Source organism: Dendrobates tinctorius, unplaced genomic scaffold (assembly GCF_039654945.1).
Source record: "Dendrobates tinctorius isolate UK_male_01 unplaced genomic scaffold, ASM3965494v1 ptg000043l, whole genome shotgun sequence".
Taxonomy (NCBI): Eukaryota; Metazoa; Chordata; class Amphibia; order Anura; family Dendrobatidae; genus Dendrobates; species Dendrobates tinctorius.
This window is the reverse complement of record NW_027361711.1, coordinates 17,561,078-17,576,801: the sequence shown is the minus strand read 5'-3', so window position 1 is coordinate 17,576,801 and position 15,724 is coordinate 17,561,078.

Sequence of the window (15,724 nt, the reverse complement as noted above, 5' to 3'; positions counted from 1 at the left end):
TAGCTCTCCAGACCGCTGCTGCTGCCCCTGTTCAGGCGGCAGTTCATTAACCAATGCCAGCTGCATTTTGAGTTGACGCCCCTGCAGTATCCTACCGACCGGGACAAGGTGGCCTTTGTGGTATCCCATTTGGAGGGTGAGACGCTGGCTTAGGTAAATCCCTTGAGGGAATGTGACGACCCGTTAGTCTCCCAGATTGCGACCTTCTTAGAGACCTGTTGTAGATTCTTCGATGAGCCCGGTCACCTGGTCTCGGCCACCGAGTCCTTATTTAACCTCCGCCAGGGTGCTCTCTCTGTGGGGCAGTACGCCATCCAGTTCCGTACAGTGTCCTCCGAGCTTGGATGGAACAACGAGGCCCTAGTGGGGGCTTTTTGGTGCGGCTTGTCGGCTCGAATCAAAGACGAGTTGGCTGGGAGAGACAGACCCACGTCTTTGGACGACCTCATCTCTCTGGCAACGCGAATTGATCTGTGTTTCCTGGAGCGCTCCCGCGAAGCCGCCAGGGAGAGAAGGCCTTCTCGTTTTTCCCCTTCTCCACGCAGTCCTCCTCGCCCGCGACCTACCACCCTGGTGTCAGCTTCGGAGCCCATGCAAGTGGACCGACTCAGACAAGCAGAGCTGCGTCGCCATTAGAGACTTACACATGGTCTTTGTCTCTATTGTGGCAGCGCGTCCCATCTTCTGCGTTCCTGTCCAGTGAGGCCGGGAAACGCCTCCGCCTAGGACAGGTAAGAGAGGCCTCCCTAGGTGTCTGTGATACCTCTCTACCCTTGACCCTCTCTGTTTTGTTTGTCCTGGGATCCAAACGTTTTTCTGAGGTGGCCTATATTGGCTCAGGGGCTGCAGGGAACTTCATCCAACTCGAGGCGGTAAAAAGATTGCGGATACCTGTCAGGTCCTTGGAAGTTCCCCAGCAGTTAGCTTCAGTCGACCGTGTTCCCCTGCACGAGACCGTCACTTTGGTCACCGAAGAGGTGGAGTTACAGATCGGGGTCCTGCACCGTGAGAAGATAGCCTTCTTCGTGCTGCCGTCACTGTCCCACACCTTGATTCTGGGTCTTCCTTGGTTGAGGATACACAAACCCGTCTTGGATTGGCGCTCTGGAGACATTCTTCGCTGGGGTCGTTTCTGCCAGACTAAATGTCTTCTTCCGGTACAACCTCTCAAGACTTCACTACCTGCCACGGGTCCAGCGGATCTGCCCCCGGCCTACTGGGCCTTTGCTGACGTCTTTGACAAAAAGGAGACAGAGACTCTTCCACCGCACCGGCCATATGATTACCCGATCGAGATTGTTCCAGGGTCAACTCCGCCCCGGGGGCGAATCTATCCTTCGAGTCCGCTCGAATCCCAAGCCATGACTGAGTACGTTCAGGAGAATTTGGCCAAGGGCTTTATCCGGAAGTCATCTTCACCCGCTGGAGCTGGTTTCTTTTTTGTCAAGAAGAAGGATGGGTCCCTTTGCTCGTGTATCGACTATCGGGGTCTTAATGAAATCACTATCGAGAACAAATACCCACTACCTCTGATACCCGAGTTATTCGACCAGCTGCGAGGGGCGCGAATCTTTACCAAACTGGATCTCCGTGGAGCCTACAATCTCATCCGTATTCGCTCCGGAGATGAATGGAAGACCGCTTTCAACACCAGGGATGGGCACTATGAGTATCTCGTCATGCCATTCGGTTTGTGCAACGCCCCCGCAGTCTTTCAGGAATTTGTAAATGACATTTTCCGAGACCTTCTGTACTCCTGTGTGGTTGTATATCTGGACGATATCCTCGTCTTCTCTCCCGATCTGCCCGCCCACAGGAGAGATGTCCATCGAGTACTGTTATGCCTAAGGGAGAATCGCCTAAGTTGGAGAAATGCGCCTTTGAACAGTCCTCCCTTCCATTCCTAGGATACGTCATCTCCGACTCAGGCTTACGCATGGACCTGGAGAAAGTATCTGCCGTGCTTAACTGGCCGCGTCCCCATGGGGTAAAAGCCATTCAGCGATTTCTTGGCTTTGCATATTACTATCGGCAGTTCATTCCTCATTTTTCCTCTTTGACTGGTCCTATCTCCTCTTTGATCCGTAAGGGAGCTAATCCGCACGCCTGGTCCCCTGAAGCCGAGAACGTCTTCTTGTCTCTGAAACACGCATTCGCCACGGCACCCGTGCTCCATCGCCCAGAAGCCAATAAACCTTTCGTCCTCGAGGTGGATGCTTCCGCAACCGGGGCCGGAGCAGTTCTGTCTCAAAAATCTCCCTCTGGAAGACTTGTTACGTGAGGTTTCTTTTCCAAGTCCTTCACTTCGGAGGGAAACTATTCCATCGGAGATAGGGAACTGCTTGCCATCAAATTAACTCTGGAGGAATGGAGGTACTTATTAGAGGGAGCCGTACATCCGTTTACAATCTACACGGACCATAAAAATCTGGCTTACCTTCGATCGGTACAGAGACTCAATCTTCGGCAGGCCAGGTGGTCCCTTTTCTTCGGCCGATTCGATTCTGATCTGCACTTTCGTCCCGGCGACAAGAACCTCAAGGCTGACGCTTTGTCCAGGTCCTTACTTTCTGCAGATTTGGAGGAGGAACCCACACATATCTTAGATCCCTCCAGGCTCATCACGGTGGCACCTCTCTCTCTCGTCTCGCCGCCACCTGGTAAGACTTTCGTGCCAGAGAAGGACCGAAGACGGATCCTACACTGGGGGCATGCTTCCAAACTTGCTGGTCATGTCGGCCTTAAAAAAACACTTGTCCTTGTCTCCCACTACTACTGGTGGCTGACTCTTCCCCTGGATGTCCGAGAATTCATCGCTTCCTGTCAGTCCTGTGCTAAAACCAAGGTGCCTAGGCAGTTGCCTTCCAGTCTTCTACATCCGCTTCCAGTTCCATCGTCCCCTTGGCAACACATTGCCATGGATTTCGTTACCGATCTACCCAGGTCAGCAGATTGTACCGTTGTCCTTGTGGTGGTAGACAGATTCTCTAAGATGGCACATTTCATCTCTCTCCCCGGGTTACCTTCAGCAACAGACTTGGCAAAAGTTTTCGGTCACCACATCTTCCATCTCCATGGACTACCCCAACATATTGTTTCGGACAGAGGAGTCCAATTCACCTCTCGATTTTGGAGAGCCCTATGCAAGTCGATGGATGTCACACTTGACTTCTCCTCATCTTACCATCCACAGTCCAATGGTCAAGCGGAGCGGACTAACCAGAATTTGGTGAACTATCTCCGGCACTTTTCTAATGCCCACCAGGACAACTGGTGAGACTTACTCCCGTGGGCAGAGTTCGCCTATAATAACCACGTCAGCGAGTCTTCTGGCAAATCTCCTTTTTTTGTTGTCTACGGGCAGCATCCGGGTGTACCTCTACCGGTTCCCTCTGCCTCGGGTGTACCGGCGTCTGATCTGTCCGGGGATTTCTCCAGGATCTGGCAGGAGACCAAGGCCACTCTCGAGTTAGCACGCGACAAGGTAAAGAGACACGCAGACAAAAGGCGACTGGATTCCCCACCATATCACCCTGGTGATAAAGTTTGGCTGTCCTCCAAGTTCATTCATCTCAAGATCCCTTCACATAAACTGGGTCCCCGCTATATTGGACCCTTTGAGGTATTGGCTCGTATTAACAACGTCTCCTACAAACTGCGACTTCCTGCCTCACTCCGCATCCCCAATGCTTTTCATGTCTCCCTTCTAAAACCGGTCATCCTCAATCGCTTCTAAACCTCTGCCACTCAGTCGCCGCCGCCTGTCTCCGCTGACAATGAGTTTGAGGTTAAAGACATTTTGGCCATGAAGAAGCGAAGGGGGAGGACCTTTTTTCTGGTCGATTGGAAGGGCTTTGGTCCTGAGGAGAGGTCCTGGGAGCCTCGGGAGAATATTCGGGCTCCTCGAATTTCGGCTAAGATTTTTTCCACTCTGCGGAGGGAGGCGCGTAGGTAGGGGGGTACTGTCACGCTGCTGCCGCCGCAGCCCCTGCCGACACCTTCTCTTCTGCCGCAGTCTGCCCACTCTCTGGCGGCCTCCACGCCGCGGTCCCGGCTGCCTCGGCCATCTCCGCGCTCCTCCTTTCCCCGTCTCTTGTTCCCGGCGCCCGCTCCTGCCCGGTCTCCTGTGTCCCGTCAGGCGCGCGCCTCGGTCCAGCTTCCTGTTCCTCGGCGGGCGCACGCACACTGTGGTCATGAGCACGCGCGTTCTCTACCCCTCCTGAGGCCGCGCGCTCTCCTCACCTTGTGCTGGGAGGGGTCATGACCTGGAAGTCCCTGCCACGACTCCCTATATCAGGCCGCCTCTTCCTGCTGGCGGTGCCTGATTATCACTTGTGCCCTGCTAAGTGATTCTGGCCCTTGTCTCTGTGTGCACCCCCGTTGCCTCCCTGCCTGTAGCTTACCCATCTTCTCCACTGTCCTCTCTCCTAGGATCTGGAAGTCTGAGCTCGTGCTCCGGTCTGTCCTGGTCCCCTGGCTGAGTTCTCCAGTTCGTGCCTGCTTCCCTCCGTCTCGCATGTGTTCCTGACCTGTCCGCCATCCGTATTCCTGTTTCTGGGGAGGTCCTCCGCCAGCATCTCCGGCCCCTTGCCAGCTCTCCTGTATTCTCTCTGGGTACCAGCTGCCGTGGTGATAGTTACCCGCGGGCCAGCCCCAAACACTCCCTGTATAGGGGGTGGTCCACCTGGCCAGCTCGCCCGTGGGAGGTTCGTTGCCACGGTCCAGCAGGTCCACTCCAGGAGATCTACCTAAGTCTCATATCACAGAATAATCAGGCCATGGATCCCGCTGGTACTCCGACCCCGACCCAGAAGGAACTTTTGTTCCTCCGAGAAAATCAGGTGAGGATCATGTCATTCCTCAAATCTATGGAGTCCCGTCTTTCCTCTTTGCAAACCTCCGATCCAGGGACTGCCTCTCAGATCTCCGGCCTCCAGCAGGAGCTTGCCCAGCAGCGCGACACCCAGGCTCACATTCCGAATTACATGGCCTCGGTGGATAACCGCCTACTAGCTCTCCAGACCGCTGCTGCTGCCCCTGTTCAGGCGGCAGTTTCTCATCCGTTCCCCCGTCTTTCTAAACCCCCGCGTTATTGCGGTGATCCCAAACTGTGTCGGGGTTTCATTAACCAATGCCAGCTGCATTTTGAGATGACGCACCTGCAGCATCCTACCGACCTGGCCAAGGTGGCCTTTGTGGTATCCCATTTGGAGGGTGAGGCGCTGGCTTGGGTAAATCCATTGTGGGAACGCTACGACCCGTTAGTCTCCCAGCTTGCGACCTTCTTAGAGACCTTTCGTAGAGTCTTCGATGATCCCGGTCCCCTGGTCTCTGCCACCGAGTCCTTATTTAACCTCCGCCAGGGTGCTCTCTCTGTGGAGCAGTACGCCATCCAGTTCCGTACAGTGTCCTCCGAGCTTGGATGGAACAACGAGGCCCTAGTGGGGGCTTTTTGGCACGGCTTGTCGGCTCGAATCAAAGACGAGTTGGCTGGGAGAGACACACCCACGTCTTTGGAGGACCTCATCTCTCTGGCAACGTGAATTGATCTGCGTTTCCAGGAGCGCTCCCGTGAAGCCGCCAGGGAGAGAAGGCCTTCTCATTTTTCCCCTTCTCCATGCAGTCCTCGCCCGCGACCTACCACCGTGGCGTCAGCTTCGGAGCCCATGCAAGTGGACCGACTCAGACCAGTGGAGCTGCGTCGCCAGGAGATACTTACACATTGTCTTTGTCTCTATTGTGGCAGTGCCTCCCGTCTTCTGCGTTCCTGTCCAGTGAGGCCGGGAAACGCCTCCGCCTAGGACAGGTAAGAGAGGCCTCCCTAGGTGTCTGTGATACCTCTCTACCCTTGACCCTCTCTGTTTTGTTTGTCCTGGGATCCAAACGTTTTTCTGAGGTGGCCTATATTGACTCAGGGGCTGCAGGGAACTTCATCCAACTCGAGGCGGTAAAAAGATTGCGGATACCTGTCAGGTCCTTGGAGGTTCCCCAGCAGTTAGCTTCAGTCGACTGTGTTCCCCTGCGCGAGACCGTCACTTTGGTCACCGAAGAGGTGGAGTTACAGATCGGGGTCCTGCACCGTGAGAAGATAGCCTTCTTCGTGCTGCCGTCACTGTCCCACACCTTGCTTCTGGGTCTTCCTTGGTTGAGGATACACGAACCCCTCTTGGATTGGCGCTCTGGAGACATTCTTCATTGGGGTCGTTTCTGCCAGACTAAATGTCTTCTTCCGGTACAACCTCTCAAGATTTCACTACCTGCCTCAGGTCCAGCGGATCTGCCCCCGGCCTACAGGGCCTTTGCAGACGTCTTTGACAAAAAGGAGGCAGAGACTCTTCCACCGCACCGGCCATATGATTGCCCAATCGAGCTTGTTCCAGGTTCAACTCCGCCCCGCGGGCGAATCTATCCTTCGAGTCCGCTCGAATCCCAAGCCATGACTGAGTACGTTCAGGAGAATTTGGCCAGGGGCTTTATCCGGAAGACATCTTCACCCGCCGGAGCAGGTTTCTTTTTTGTCAAGAAGAAGGATGTGTCCCTTCGCCCGTGTATCGACTATCAGGGTATTAATGAAATCACTATCAAGAAAAAATACCCCCTACCTCTCGTCCCCGAGTTATTCGACCGGCTGCGAGGGGCGCAAATCTTTACCAAACTGGATCTCCGTGGAGCCTACAATCTCATCCGTATTCGCTCCGGAGATGAATGGAAGACCGCTTTCAACACCAGGGATGGGCACTACGAGTATCTCGTCATGCCATTCGGTTTGTGCAACGCCCCCGCAGTCTTTCAGGAATTTGTAAATGACATTTTCCGAGACCTTCTGTACTCCTGTGTGGTCGTATATCTGGACGATATCCTCGTCTTCTCTCCCGATCTGCCCGCCCACAGGAGAGATGTCCGTCGAGTACTGTTACTCCTAAGGGAGAATCGCCTATATGCTAAGTTGGAGAAATGAGCCTTTGAACAGTCCTCCCTTCCATTCCTAGGATACGTCATCTCCGACTCAGGCTTATGCATGGACCCGGAGAAAGTATCTGTTGTGCTTAACTGGCCGCGTCCCCATGGGGTAAAAGCCATTCAGCGATTTCTTGACTTCGCAAATTACAACCGGCAGTTCATTCCTCATTTTTCCTCTTTGACTGGTCCTATCTCCTCTTTGATCCGTAAGGGAGCTAATCCGCACGCCTGGTCCCCTGAAGCCGAGAACGCCTTCTTGTCTCTGAAACACGCCTTCGCCACGGCACCCGTGCTCCATTGCCCAGAAGCCAATAAACCTTTCATCTTCGAGGTGGAGGCTTCCGCAACCGGGGCCGGAGCAGTTCTGTCTCAAAAATCTCCCTCTGGTAGACTTGTTACATGAGGTTTCTTTTCCAAGTCCTTCTCCACTTCGGAGCGAAACTATTCCATCGGAGACCGGGAACTGCTTGCCATCAAATTAGCTCTGGAGGAATGGAGGTACTTATTAGAGGGAGCCGTACATCCGTTTACAATCTACACAGACCATAAAAATCTGGCTTACCTTCGATCGGCACAGAGACTCAATCCTCGGCAGGCCAGGTGGTCCCTGTTCTTCGGCCGATTCGATTTTGATCTGCACTTTCGTCCCGGCAACAAGAACCTCAAGGCTGACGCTTTGTCCAGGTCCTTCCTTTCTGCAGATTTGGAGGAGGAACCCACACATATCTTGGATCCCTCCAGGCTCATCATGGTGGCACCTCTCTCTCTCATCCCGACGCCACGTGGTAAGACTTTCGTGCCAGAGAAGGACCGAAGACGGATCCTACACTGGGGGCATGCTTCCAAACTTACTGGTCAGTCGGCCTTAAAAAAACACTTGTCATTGTCTCCCGCTACTACTGGTGGCCGACTCTTCCCCTGGATGTCCGAGATTTCGTCGCTTCCTGTCCATCCTGTGCTAAAACCAAGGTGCCTAGGCAGTTGCCTTACGGTCTTCTATATCCGCTTCCAGTTCCATTGTCCCCATGGCAACACATTGCCATGGATTTCGTTACCGATCTACCCAGGTCTGCAGATTGTACCGTCGTCCTTGTGGTGGTAGACAGATTCTCTAAGGTGGCACATTTCATCTCTCTCCCCGGGTTACCTTCAGCAACAGACTTGGCAAAAGTTTTCGTTCACCACATCTTCCGTCTCCATGGACTACCCCAACATATTGTTTCGGACAGAGGAGTCCAATTCACCTCTCGATTTTGGAGAGCCCTATGCAAGTCGATGGATGTCACACTTGACTTCTCCTCATCTTACCATCCACAGTCCAATGGTCAAGCGGAGCGTACTAACCAGAATTTGGTGAGCTATCTCCGGCACTTTTCTAATGCCCACCAGGATGACTGGTGAGACTTACTCCCGTGGGCAGAGTTCGCCTATAATAACCACGTCAGCGAGTCTTCTGGCAAATCTCCTTTTTTTGTTGTCTACGGGCAGCATCCGGGTGTACCTCTACCGGTTCCCTCTGCCTCGGGTGTACCGGCGGCTGATCTGTCCGGGAATTTCTCCAGGATCTGGCAGAAGACCAAGGCCGCTCTCGAGTTAGCACGCGACAAGGTAAAGACACGCAGACAAAAGGCGCCTGGATTCCCTGCCATATCACCCTGGTGATAAAGTTTGGCTGTCCTCCAAGTTCATTCGTCTCAAGATCCCTTCACATAAACTGGGTCCCCGCTATATTGGACCCTTTGTGGTATTGGCTCGTATTAACGACGTCTCCTACAAACTGCGACTTCCCGCCTCACTCCGCATCCCCAGTGCTTTTCATGTCTCCCTTCTAAAACCGGTCATCCTCAATCGCTTCCAAACCTCTGCCACTCAGTCGGCGCCGCCTGTCTCCGCTGACAATGAGTTTGAGGTTAAAGACATTTTGGCCATGAAGAAGCGAAGGGGAGGACCTTTTTTCTGGTCGATTTGAAGGGCTTTGGTCCTGAGGAGAGGTCCTGGGAGCCTCGGGAGAATATTCGGGCTCCTCGAATTTTGGCTAAGTTTTTTTCCACTCTGCGGAGGGGGGCGCGTAGGGAGGAGGGTACTATCACGCTGCTGCCGCCGCAGCCCCCGCCAATACCTTCTCTTCTGCCGCAGTCTGCCCACTCTCTGGCGGCCTCCACACCGCGGTCCCGGCTGCCTCGGCCTTCTCCGCGCTCCTCCTTTCCCCGTCTCTCGTTCCCGGCGCCCGCTCCTGCCCGGTCTCCTGTGTCCCGTCAGGCACGCGCCCCGATTCAGCTTCCTGTTCCTCGGCGGACACACGCGCACACTGTGGTCAGGAACACGCGCGCTCTCTACCCCTCCTGAGGCCGCGCGTTCTCCTCACCTTGCGCTGGGAGGGGTCATGACCCGGAAGTCCCTGCCATGACTCCCTATATCAGGCGGCCTCTTCCTGCTGGCGGTGATTCTGGCCCTTGTCTCTGTGTGCACCCCCGTTGCCTCCCTGCCTGTAGCTTACCCGTCTTCTCCACTGTCCTCTCTCCTAGGATCTGGAAGTCTGAGCTCGTGCTACAGTCTGTCCTGGTCCCCTGGCTGAGTTCTCCAGTTCGAGTCTGCTTCCCTCCATCTCGCCTGTGTTCCTGACCTGTCTGCCATCCGTATTCTTGTTTCTGGGGAGGTCCTCCGCCAGCATCTCTGGCTCCTTGCCAGCTCTCCTGTATCCTCTCTGGGTACCAGCTGCTGTGGTGATAGTTACCCGCGGGCCTGCCCCAAACACTCCCTGTATAGGGGGTGGTCCACCTGGCCAGCTCGACCGTGGGAGGTTCGTTGCCACGGTCCAGCGGGTCCACTCCAGGAGATCTACCTAAGTCTCACATCACACTTTGCAAGAATCTTTGAATGTTTTATGATAACCTATTTGACAATGTTGTGTCTTGTGGAAAGTAAATGTCTGTTATAGAATATTTGATACAGGGAATTAGAAAAGTTTTGAGATAGAATGTGAGAATTGAATAAAGACTGAAGAATTGAAAGTGACAGGTGACAGGCCAAGTACAGATGGTCAGTGTCTTGCGTCCAGTAGAAAGTGAGAGAAAGAATAATTGCACTTTGAACTATGAATTGCACTTAAGTAAATTTTTGATACTAAGATAGGAAGTTAAGCTGTTTGTAATGTTTAAGAAATGTGCCTCCTACATTACGAAGATTAGATAAGTATTGTTGAATAGCATTTCAAAATTTTTGTGTGTTCCTGTATTGTAACTTTTGTTGTATTACAACCCACAGATGTGCTGTGTTTAACGGGGGGTATGTGGCGCCCCTGAGGCTTCAGTCGCCACAGAGGTACTGCACCTTCTCCTAAGGTGTAGTGCCCCACCATCCATGTAAGGTGGGAACTCCTGACCTCCACACCTGCATTCCACACACAGGATAGTTCAGTAGGGCCACCTAACAGCTTCAGGCAGGGGGTTAGCAGAGCACCCCTCGTGGAACCCTGCTTCGTAACACAAGATGTGTTGGGAGGCGGGTGGAGTGAGATGATATAAATGAGTGGAAAGGGGGGCGTGGCATGGCGAGCGAGGAGTGAGGACGCAAGTGAGAGAGCTCCTGCTCCCACTCCGGTGACCGACCCGAATAAAGCCCAATATACTCACCCCATCTACCAATGACGGCTAGGAGGACCAGGGGAACACATCCGCGGGCCCCTCAGCACCCGACAGCACTCCCAGAGGCATCTCCCGCTACCTTATAGGAGCGGGAAAAGGGAAGGCCGCGGGCGCCATGACAGGAGTGGAGACCGGAGCGCAGCAGACCCCGCCGCCACCAGGAAGTAAGATGCAGGCGGGGAAAGAGAGATCCGGAGGGATGGCAGGCCGTGGGGGATCCCCTGGGAGAAACGGTGGCACACCCACGGGGGCCCCGCGGTCGGTGAGTCGCTCTCCTCCACATAAAACCACTGGGGCTCGGGAGGTCTGTCACTCACAGGGGAGTCACGCGGTCGGACCCGCGCATCCACAGATTGGTGGGTCAGACGGGAACTCCGGGGGGATGAACACAGAACTCCCCACATCACAGAGAGGCGGCAGTGTCCCCCCAGATGCCGATAAAGCCACTGCAGTTGCCTCTGCAGCAATAGGAGCGGCGGACCCCATGATGACGGACACTGCAGTATCAGATCCGCAATATAACACAGCTCACTGACCGGATGCACCCCTAGCACCGCAGCACGGGACATTGCCCTCTTTCTCGACAGGGTACTCCGCAGCACCCATGGGAGCTGATTTCAGTCTATTATACAACAAGATAAAAGATATCCCGACGAAGCAGGATATGGAGCAGTATATTGCTCGTTTGGAATGCTCCTACAAGGCTGAACTTTCCGTACTAAGAGATGATATTCAACAATGTGGTGAGAAAGTGGAATCTCATGACCAGCTTATAGCCTCTCTGACCGAAAGAATGGAGGCTCAGGAAACCGCCACAGCCGCACAAGCAAGACAGCTGCAAACTCTAGCAGAAATGCTGGATGATTCCGAGAACAGGGGGCACAGAAATAATATTAGAGTAAGAGGACTGCCAGAATCTATACCCCCCCAGGAGTTGACCACCACTTTGAGAGACATTTTTAACTCGGTACTAGACAGGCCTCAGGATGCTCCGTTGGAACTGGATCGTGCCCACAGGTCCTTGGGCCCGCGTCCCGGCGAGCAAGACCCACCAAGAGATGTGATATGTTGGGTTCACAAGTACCAACTTAAAGATGCGGTCATGGGAGCAGCCAGGCGAGTAAAATCCATAAACCACTCGGGATCTCGTATACAGCTCTTTGCAGATCTGTCCAGATGGACACTACAGAGACGCAGGGCTCTCCGCCCCCTCTTGGACGAACTACAACGACGCGGCCTTCCCTATACTTGGGGATTTCCATTCTGTCTTCGGGTTCAGAAGGGAGGTACAGTGCATTGTTTGAGCCATCCTGGCGGAGTTCTGGCATTCTTGGCTGCCTTGGATCTAACAGAAGTGGATATACCTGACTGGCCAACCCTGCCATCATGCTATAGTCTTGAGGGTCTCCAAAGAGGCCAGAACCCTCAGCAGCAACGCCGTCGCAGGGGTCGGCCCAATGGTCCGGGGCATATGCATCCGGTAGACGACGAGGCTGGTTAGCATGCCTTGTCTTGAAATGCGGGTGGTCCTGTTGTGTCATGTTTTGAGGGTTAACTTAGTCTAAAAGGTTATATTGGTTTTGAGTTTAATAAGCGAAGTTTCCATAATACTATCAGTGTTGTTGACATTGAAAATGGTTAAGAATTGGGGCATGCTTCACCAGCCTATAATTAGATAATATATGTATATTTTCTATATGTTTAATCTTCGTTATAAAGGGAATACGATGGGTAGATCATTACGGGGTTGGGAACCGGGGGAGACGGTGTCTCCAACTCCTCTTTTTGCTGTACACTTAACCCCTGGAGGCGCTGTTTGCCATTGAGGTACGCAGCTGTTATAGTTTACCTCCAACAGGTTTTACTGGAGTGTGCTTACTTACACTCGTATAGTTAAAATTTCCTATATTTTCGTTCTTTTTCCCCCTTTTTTTTTTCTTTCTCTAACTTTTCATCTACTTTCTTTGTTAATACCCACTCCCTTTACTAGCTTTCCCTCCCTTGTCAACAGCGGGCGTAAGATTCCGAAGCCGATCCATCTTGGTAGCCGTAACCTGCATCCTCGACCTCACGCTGCAGATACAATGTCGGGTAAGACCACTGCACAAAAGATAACACTGGGCTCTTTGAATACTAGAGGCTTTAACACCCCGCAGAAGCAGTCACATATTTTATATGGTATGTACAAGAAAAGAGTAAATATAGTAATCTTACAAGAGACACATTTTAAAGTTGGACATATCCCTAATATTCACGACCGATACTACACAACCTGGTTCCATAGTGCTAATCCGGATTCACGATCCCGAGGGGTATCTATAGCGCTCCATAAATCTCTCCAGCATACCATATTGGACACTTTGGTTGATGCGGAGGGCAGATACGTGCTTTTGAAAATTCAAATTTTCTCAACCACATATACTATAGCGGGCTGGTACGCCCCCGGCCGAGACCAAATACGAGCTGCTAGATCTTTCTTGAAGATCGTGGCTGAGTTTGCTGAGGGGGTGGTCATATTGGGAGGCGACTTTAACATGACTCTTAACCCGACTCTAGACTCCACGGCAGCGAAGTCTTATCTATCATATCGGCAGCTGTCCTCGTTGAAAAGGGATCTCCAGGATTTACGACTCACTGACGTTTGGAGACTTTGTAATCCCAATGAAAGAGACTATACGTTTTTTTTCCACACCGCATAACTCATATGGTAGGATTGATTTCTTTCTCCTTAGTCACTGTGCATTGGCCTGGAACCCGAGACCTTCTATCGGGAGTTTTCTATGGTCGGATCATGCTCCAGTGTTTCTGGACATTAGTCCTCCTGACTCAGGGCTGCGGCAGTGGACGTGGAGATTGAACGACAATCTTTTAAAAGATAATACTTGCGTGGCCGACATCAAGTCTACTATAGCAGACTTTCTAGAAGACCATGCACATGATACTACTGCCACCCCGGTTAAATGGGAGGCCCTTAAATGCGTTCTTAGAGGGGTTCTCATTAAGCATGGATCTCGCTTGAAACGAATAAAAAGTAAAGAGATTATAGACTTGACAGAAAAGATATTGACGTTAGAGACGAAGCATAAGACGGACAAGGATACAGAAACGCTGACTGACCTGATTAAATACAGAGACGATCTGAAGTCCCTACTGAGTGAAAAATACAGACAACACAGAAACCGCTTTAAAAGTATATTATACGGTCAAGCTAACAAATGCGGACGTCTGCTGGCCAGGTTCTTGCATCCACGTAACCAGACTACATACATCTCATCTCTCCAGCAAAAAGGGGGTCGAACAACGTCAAACCCGACAGAAATTTTGGACATAATGAGGCGTTACTATCATGCATTATATAATATCGGTGGAGATTGTCCCCCTCAGTCACCCTTGGATCCTCAACCACGCATAGAATCTTATATTCACGACACCGCCCTTCCCACACTGGCCACAGAGTTAACTATCCCGTTGGACTCGGACTTTACGACAGGGGAGATTGTTGAAGTTATCCAAAATACTCCGGCTGGTAAAAGCCCGGGACCGGATGGGTTTTCCCCTCATTTTTATAAGATGTTTCAAGAACAACTTAGCCCTATTATGATGTGGGTGTTTAACTCTATAACAGCTGAGTCCTCGTTCACCCCACAGTCTTTAGAGGCTTTTATTACGGTGTTGCCGAAGCCGGGGAGGGACCCTAAATTAGTAACAAATTACCGCCCAATATCTCTCATCAATGTTGACGTAAAACTATATGCCAAAATTCTGGCGAATCGGCTGGCTCCTCTCTTGCCCTCGGTAATACATTCAGATCAGGTGGGGTTTGTGCGGGGAAGGGAGGCGAGAGACGGCATTAGTAAGACCCTCAACCTGACTGCCTATGCTAAATCAAAATGTAAACCGTTGGTCATACTGTCGATGGATGCGGAGAAAGCCTTTGACCGTGTGCAGTGGGGCTTCATGTTCTCGGCCCTACGACAAATGGGCCTGGGAAATCGCTTCCTGCATAGGGTTGCGGCCCTATACTCTGGCCCGTCGGCTAGGATCAAGGTAAATGGAGCAATTTCGGACGCTCTTACCATTAAGAACGGGACCAGGCAGGGGTGCCCTTTGTCGCCCCTTTTATACGCAATAGTTATGGAGCACTTGGCAGTGGCGATCAGGAAAAACCCTAGTGTACACGGTCTATGGGTAGACAATATTCATTATAAGGTCTCTCTCTACGCGGACGACCTCTTATTGTATATATCCCAGCCACATATTACTCTCCCATCATTGATGGAAGAGTTCCAAAAATACGGAGCGGTCAGTAATTTTAAGATCAACTTTCAAAAAACAGAGGCCCTTAACATATCCCTAGGACAGACAGAACTTACAAGACTTATGGGAAATTTCCCCTTCCGGTGGAAGACTGGGGCCATTCAATATTTAGGCATTCAAATCCCTACTGACACTACTGACTTATACAAATTAAATTATGTGCCTTTGTTGGAATCGACTCTGAAACGGTTGAGGGAATACGGATGGAAGAACATCTCATGGTTTGGCAGGATGAATTCATTTAAAATGGACATTCTTCCTAGGTTCTTGTACCTATTTCAGGCGGTCCCGATTGTGCCGCCGAGGACATTCTTTCAGACCATTAGATCCGCGTTAATCCGATTTACCTGGCAGACATCTAAACCTCGTCTTAAATATTCTATTCTAACTACCCCGAAATCCAGAGGTGGAGCGGGCCTCCCTGACCTGGAACTCTATCATAGAGCTTCCCTACTTGCACGTCTGTTTGACTGGCAGTTCGGCCACCGTTCTAAACAATGGGTTCAATTGGAACAGACGTCTTTCGGCGTCCCACTGCGTCATCTCCCGTGGATCAGACGTACTGAACAGGTTGCAAATGACTATAAGGGACCTACATGCTTCTTGACTCGAGAGGTTCTACAGACCTGGAATCGTGTTAAATATAAAACGAAACTGATCAGCAAATTGAACCCACTGTCACCGATATTTGGTAATCCGGACTTTCCTCCAGGATGTCACAGAGACCGATTTTTGGGTTGGCATAGGAGTTCTGACTTAAGACTTGGACAGATACTAGTAGACGGAAAATTTCCGACATGGGA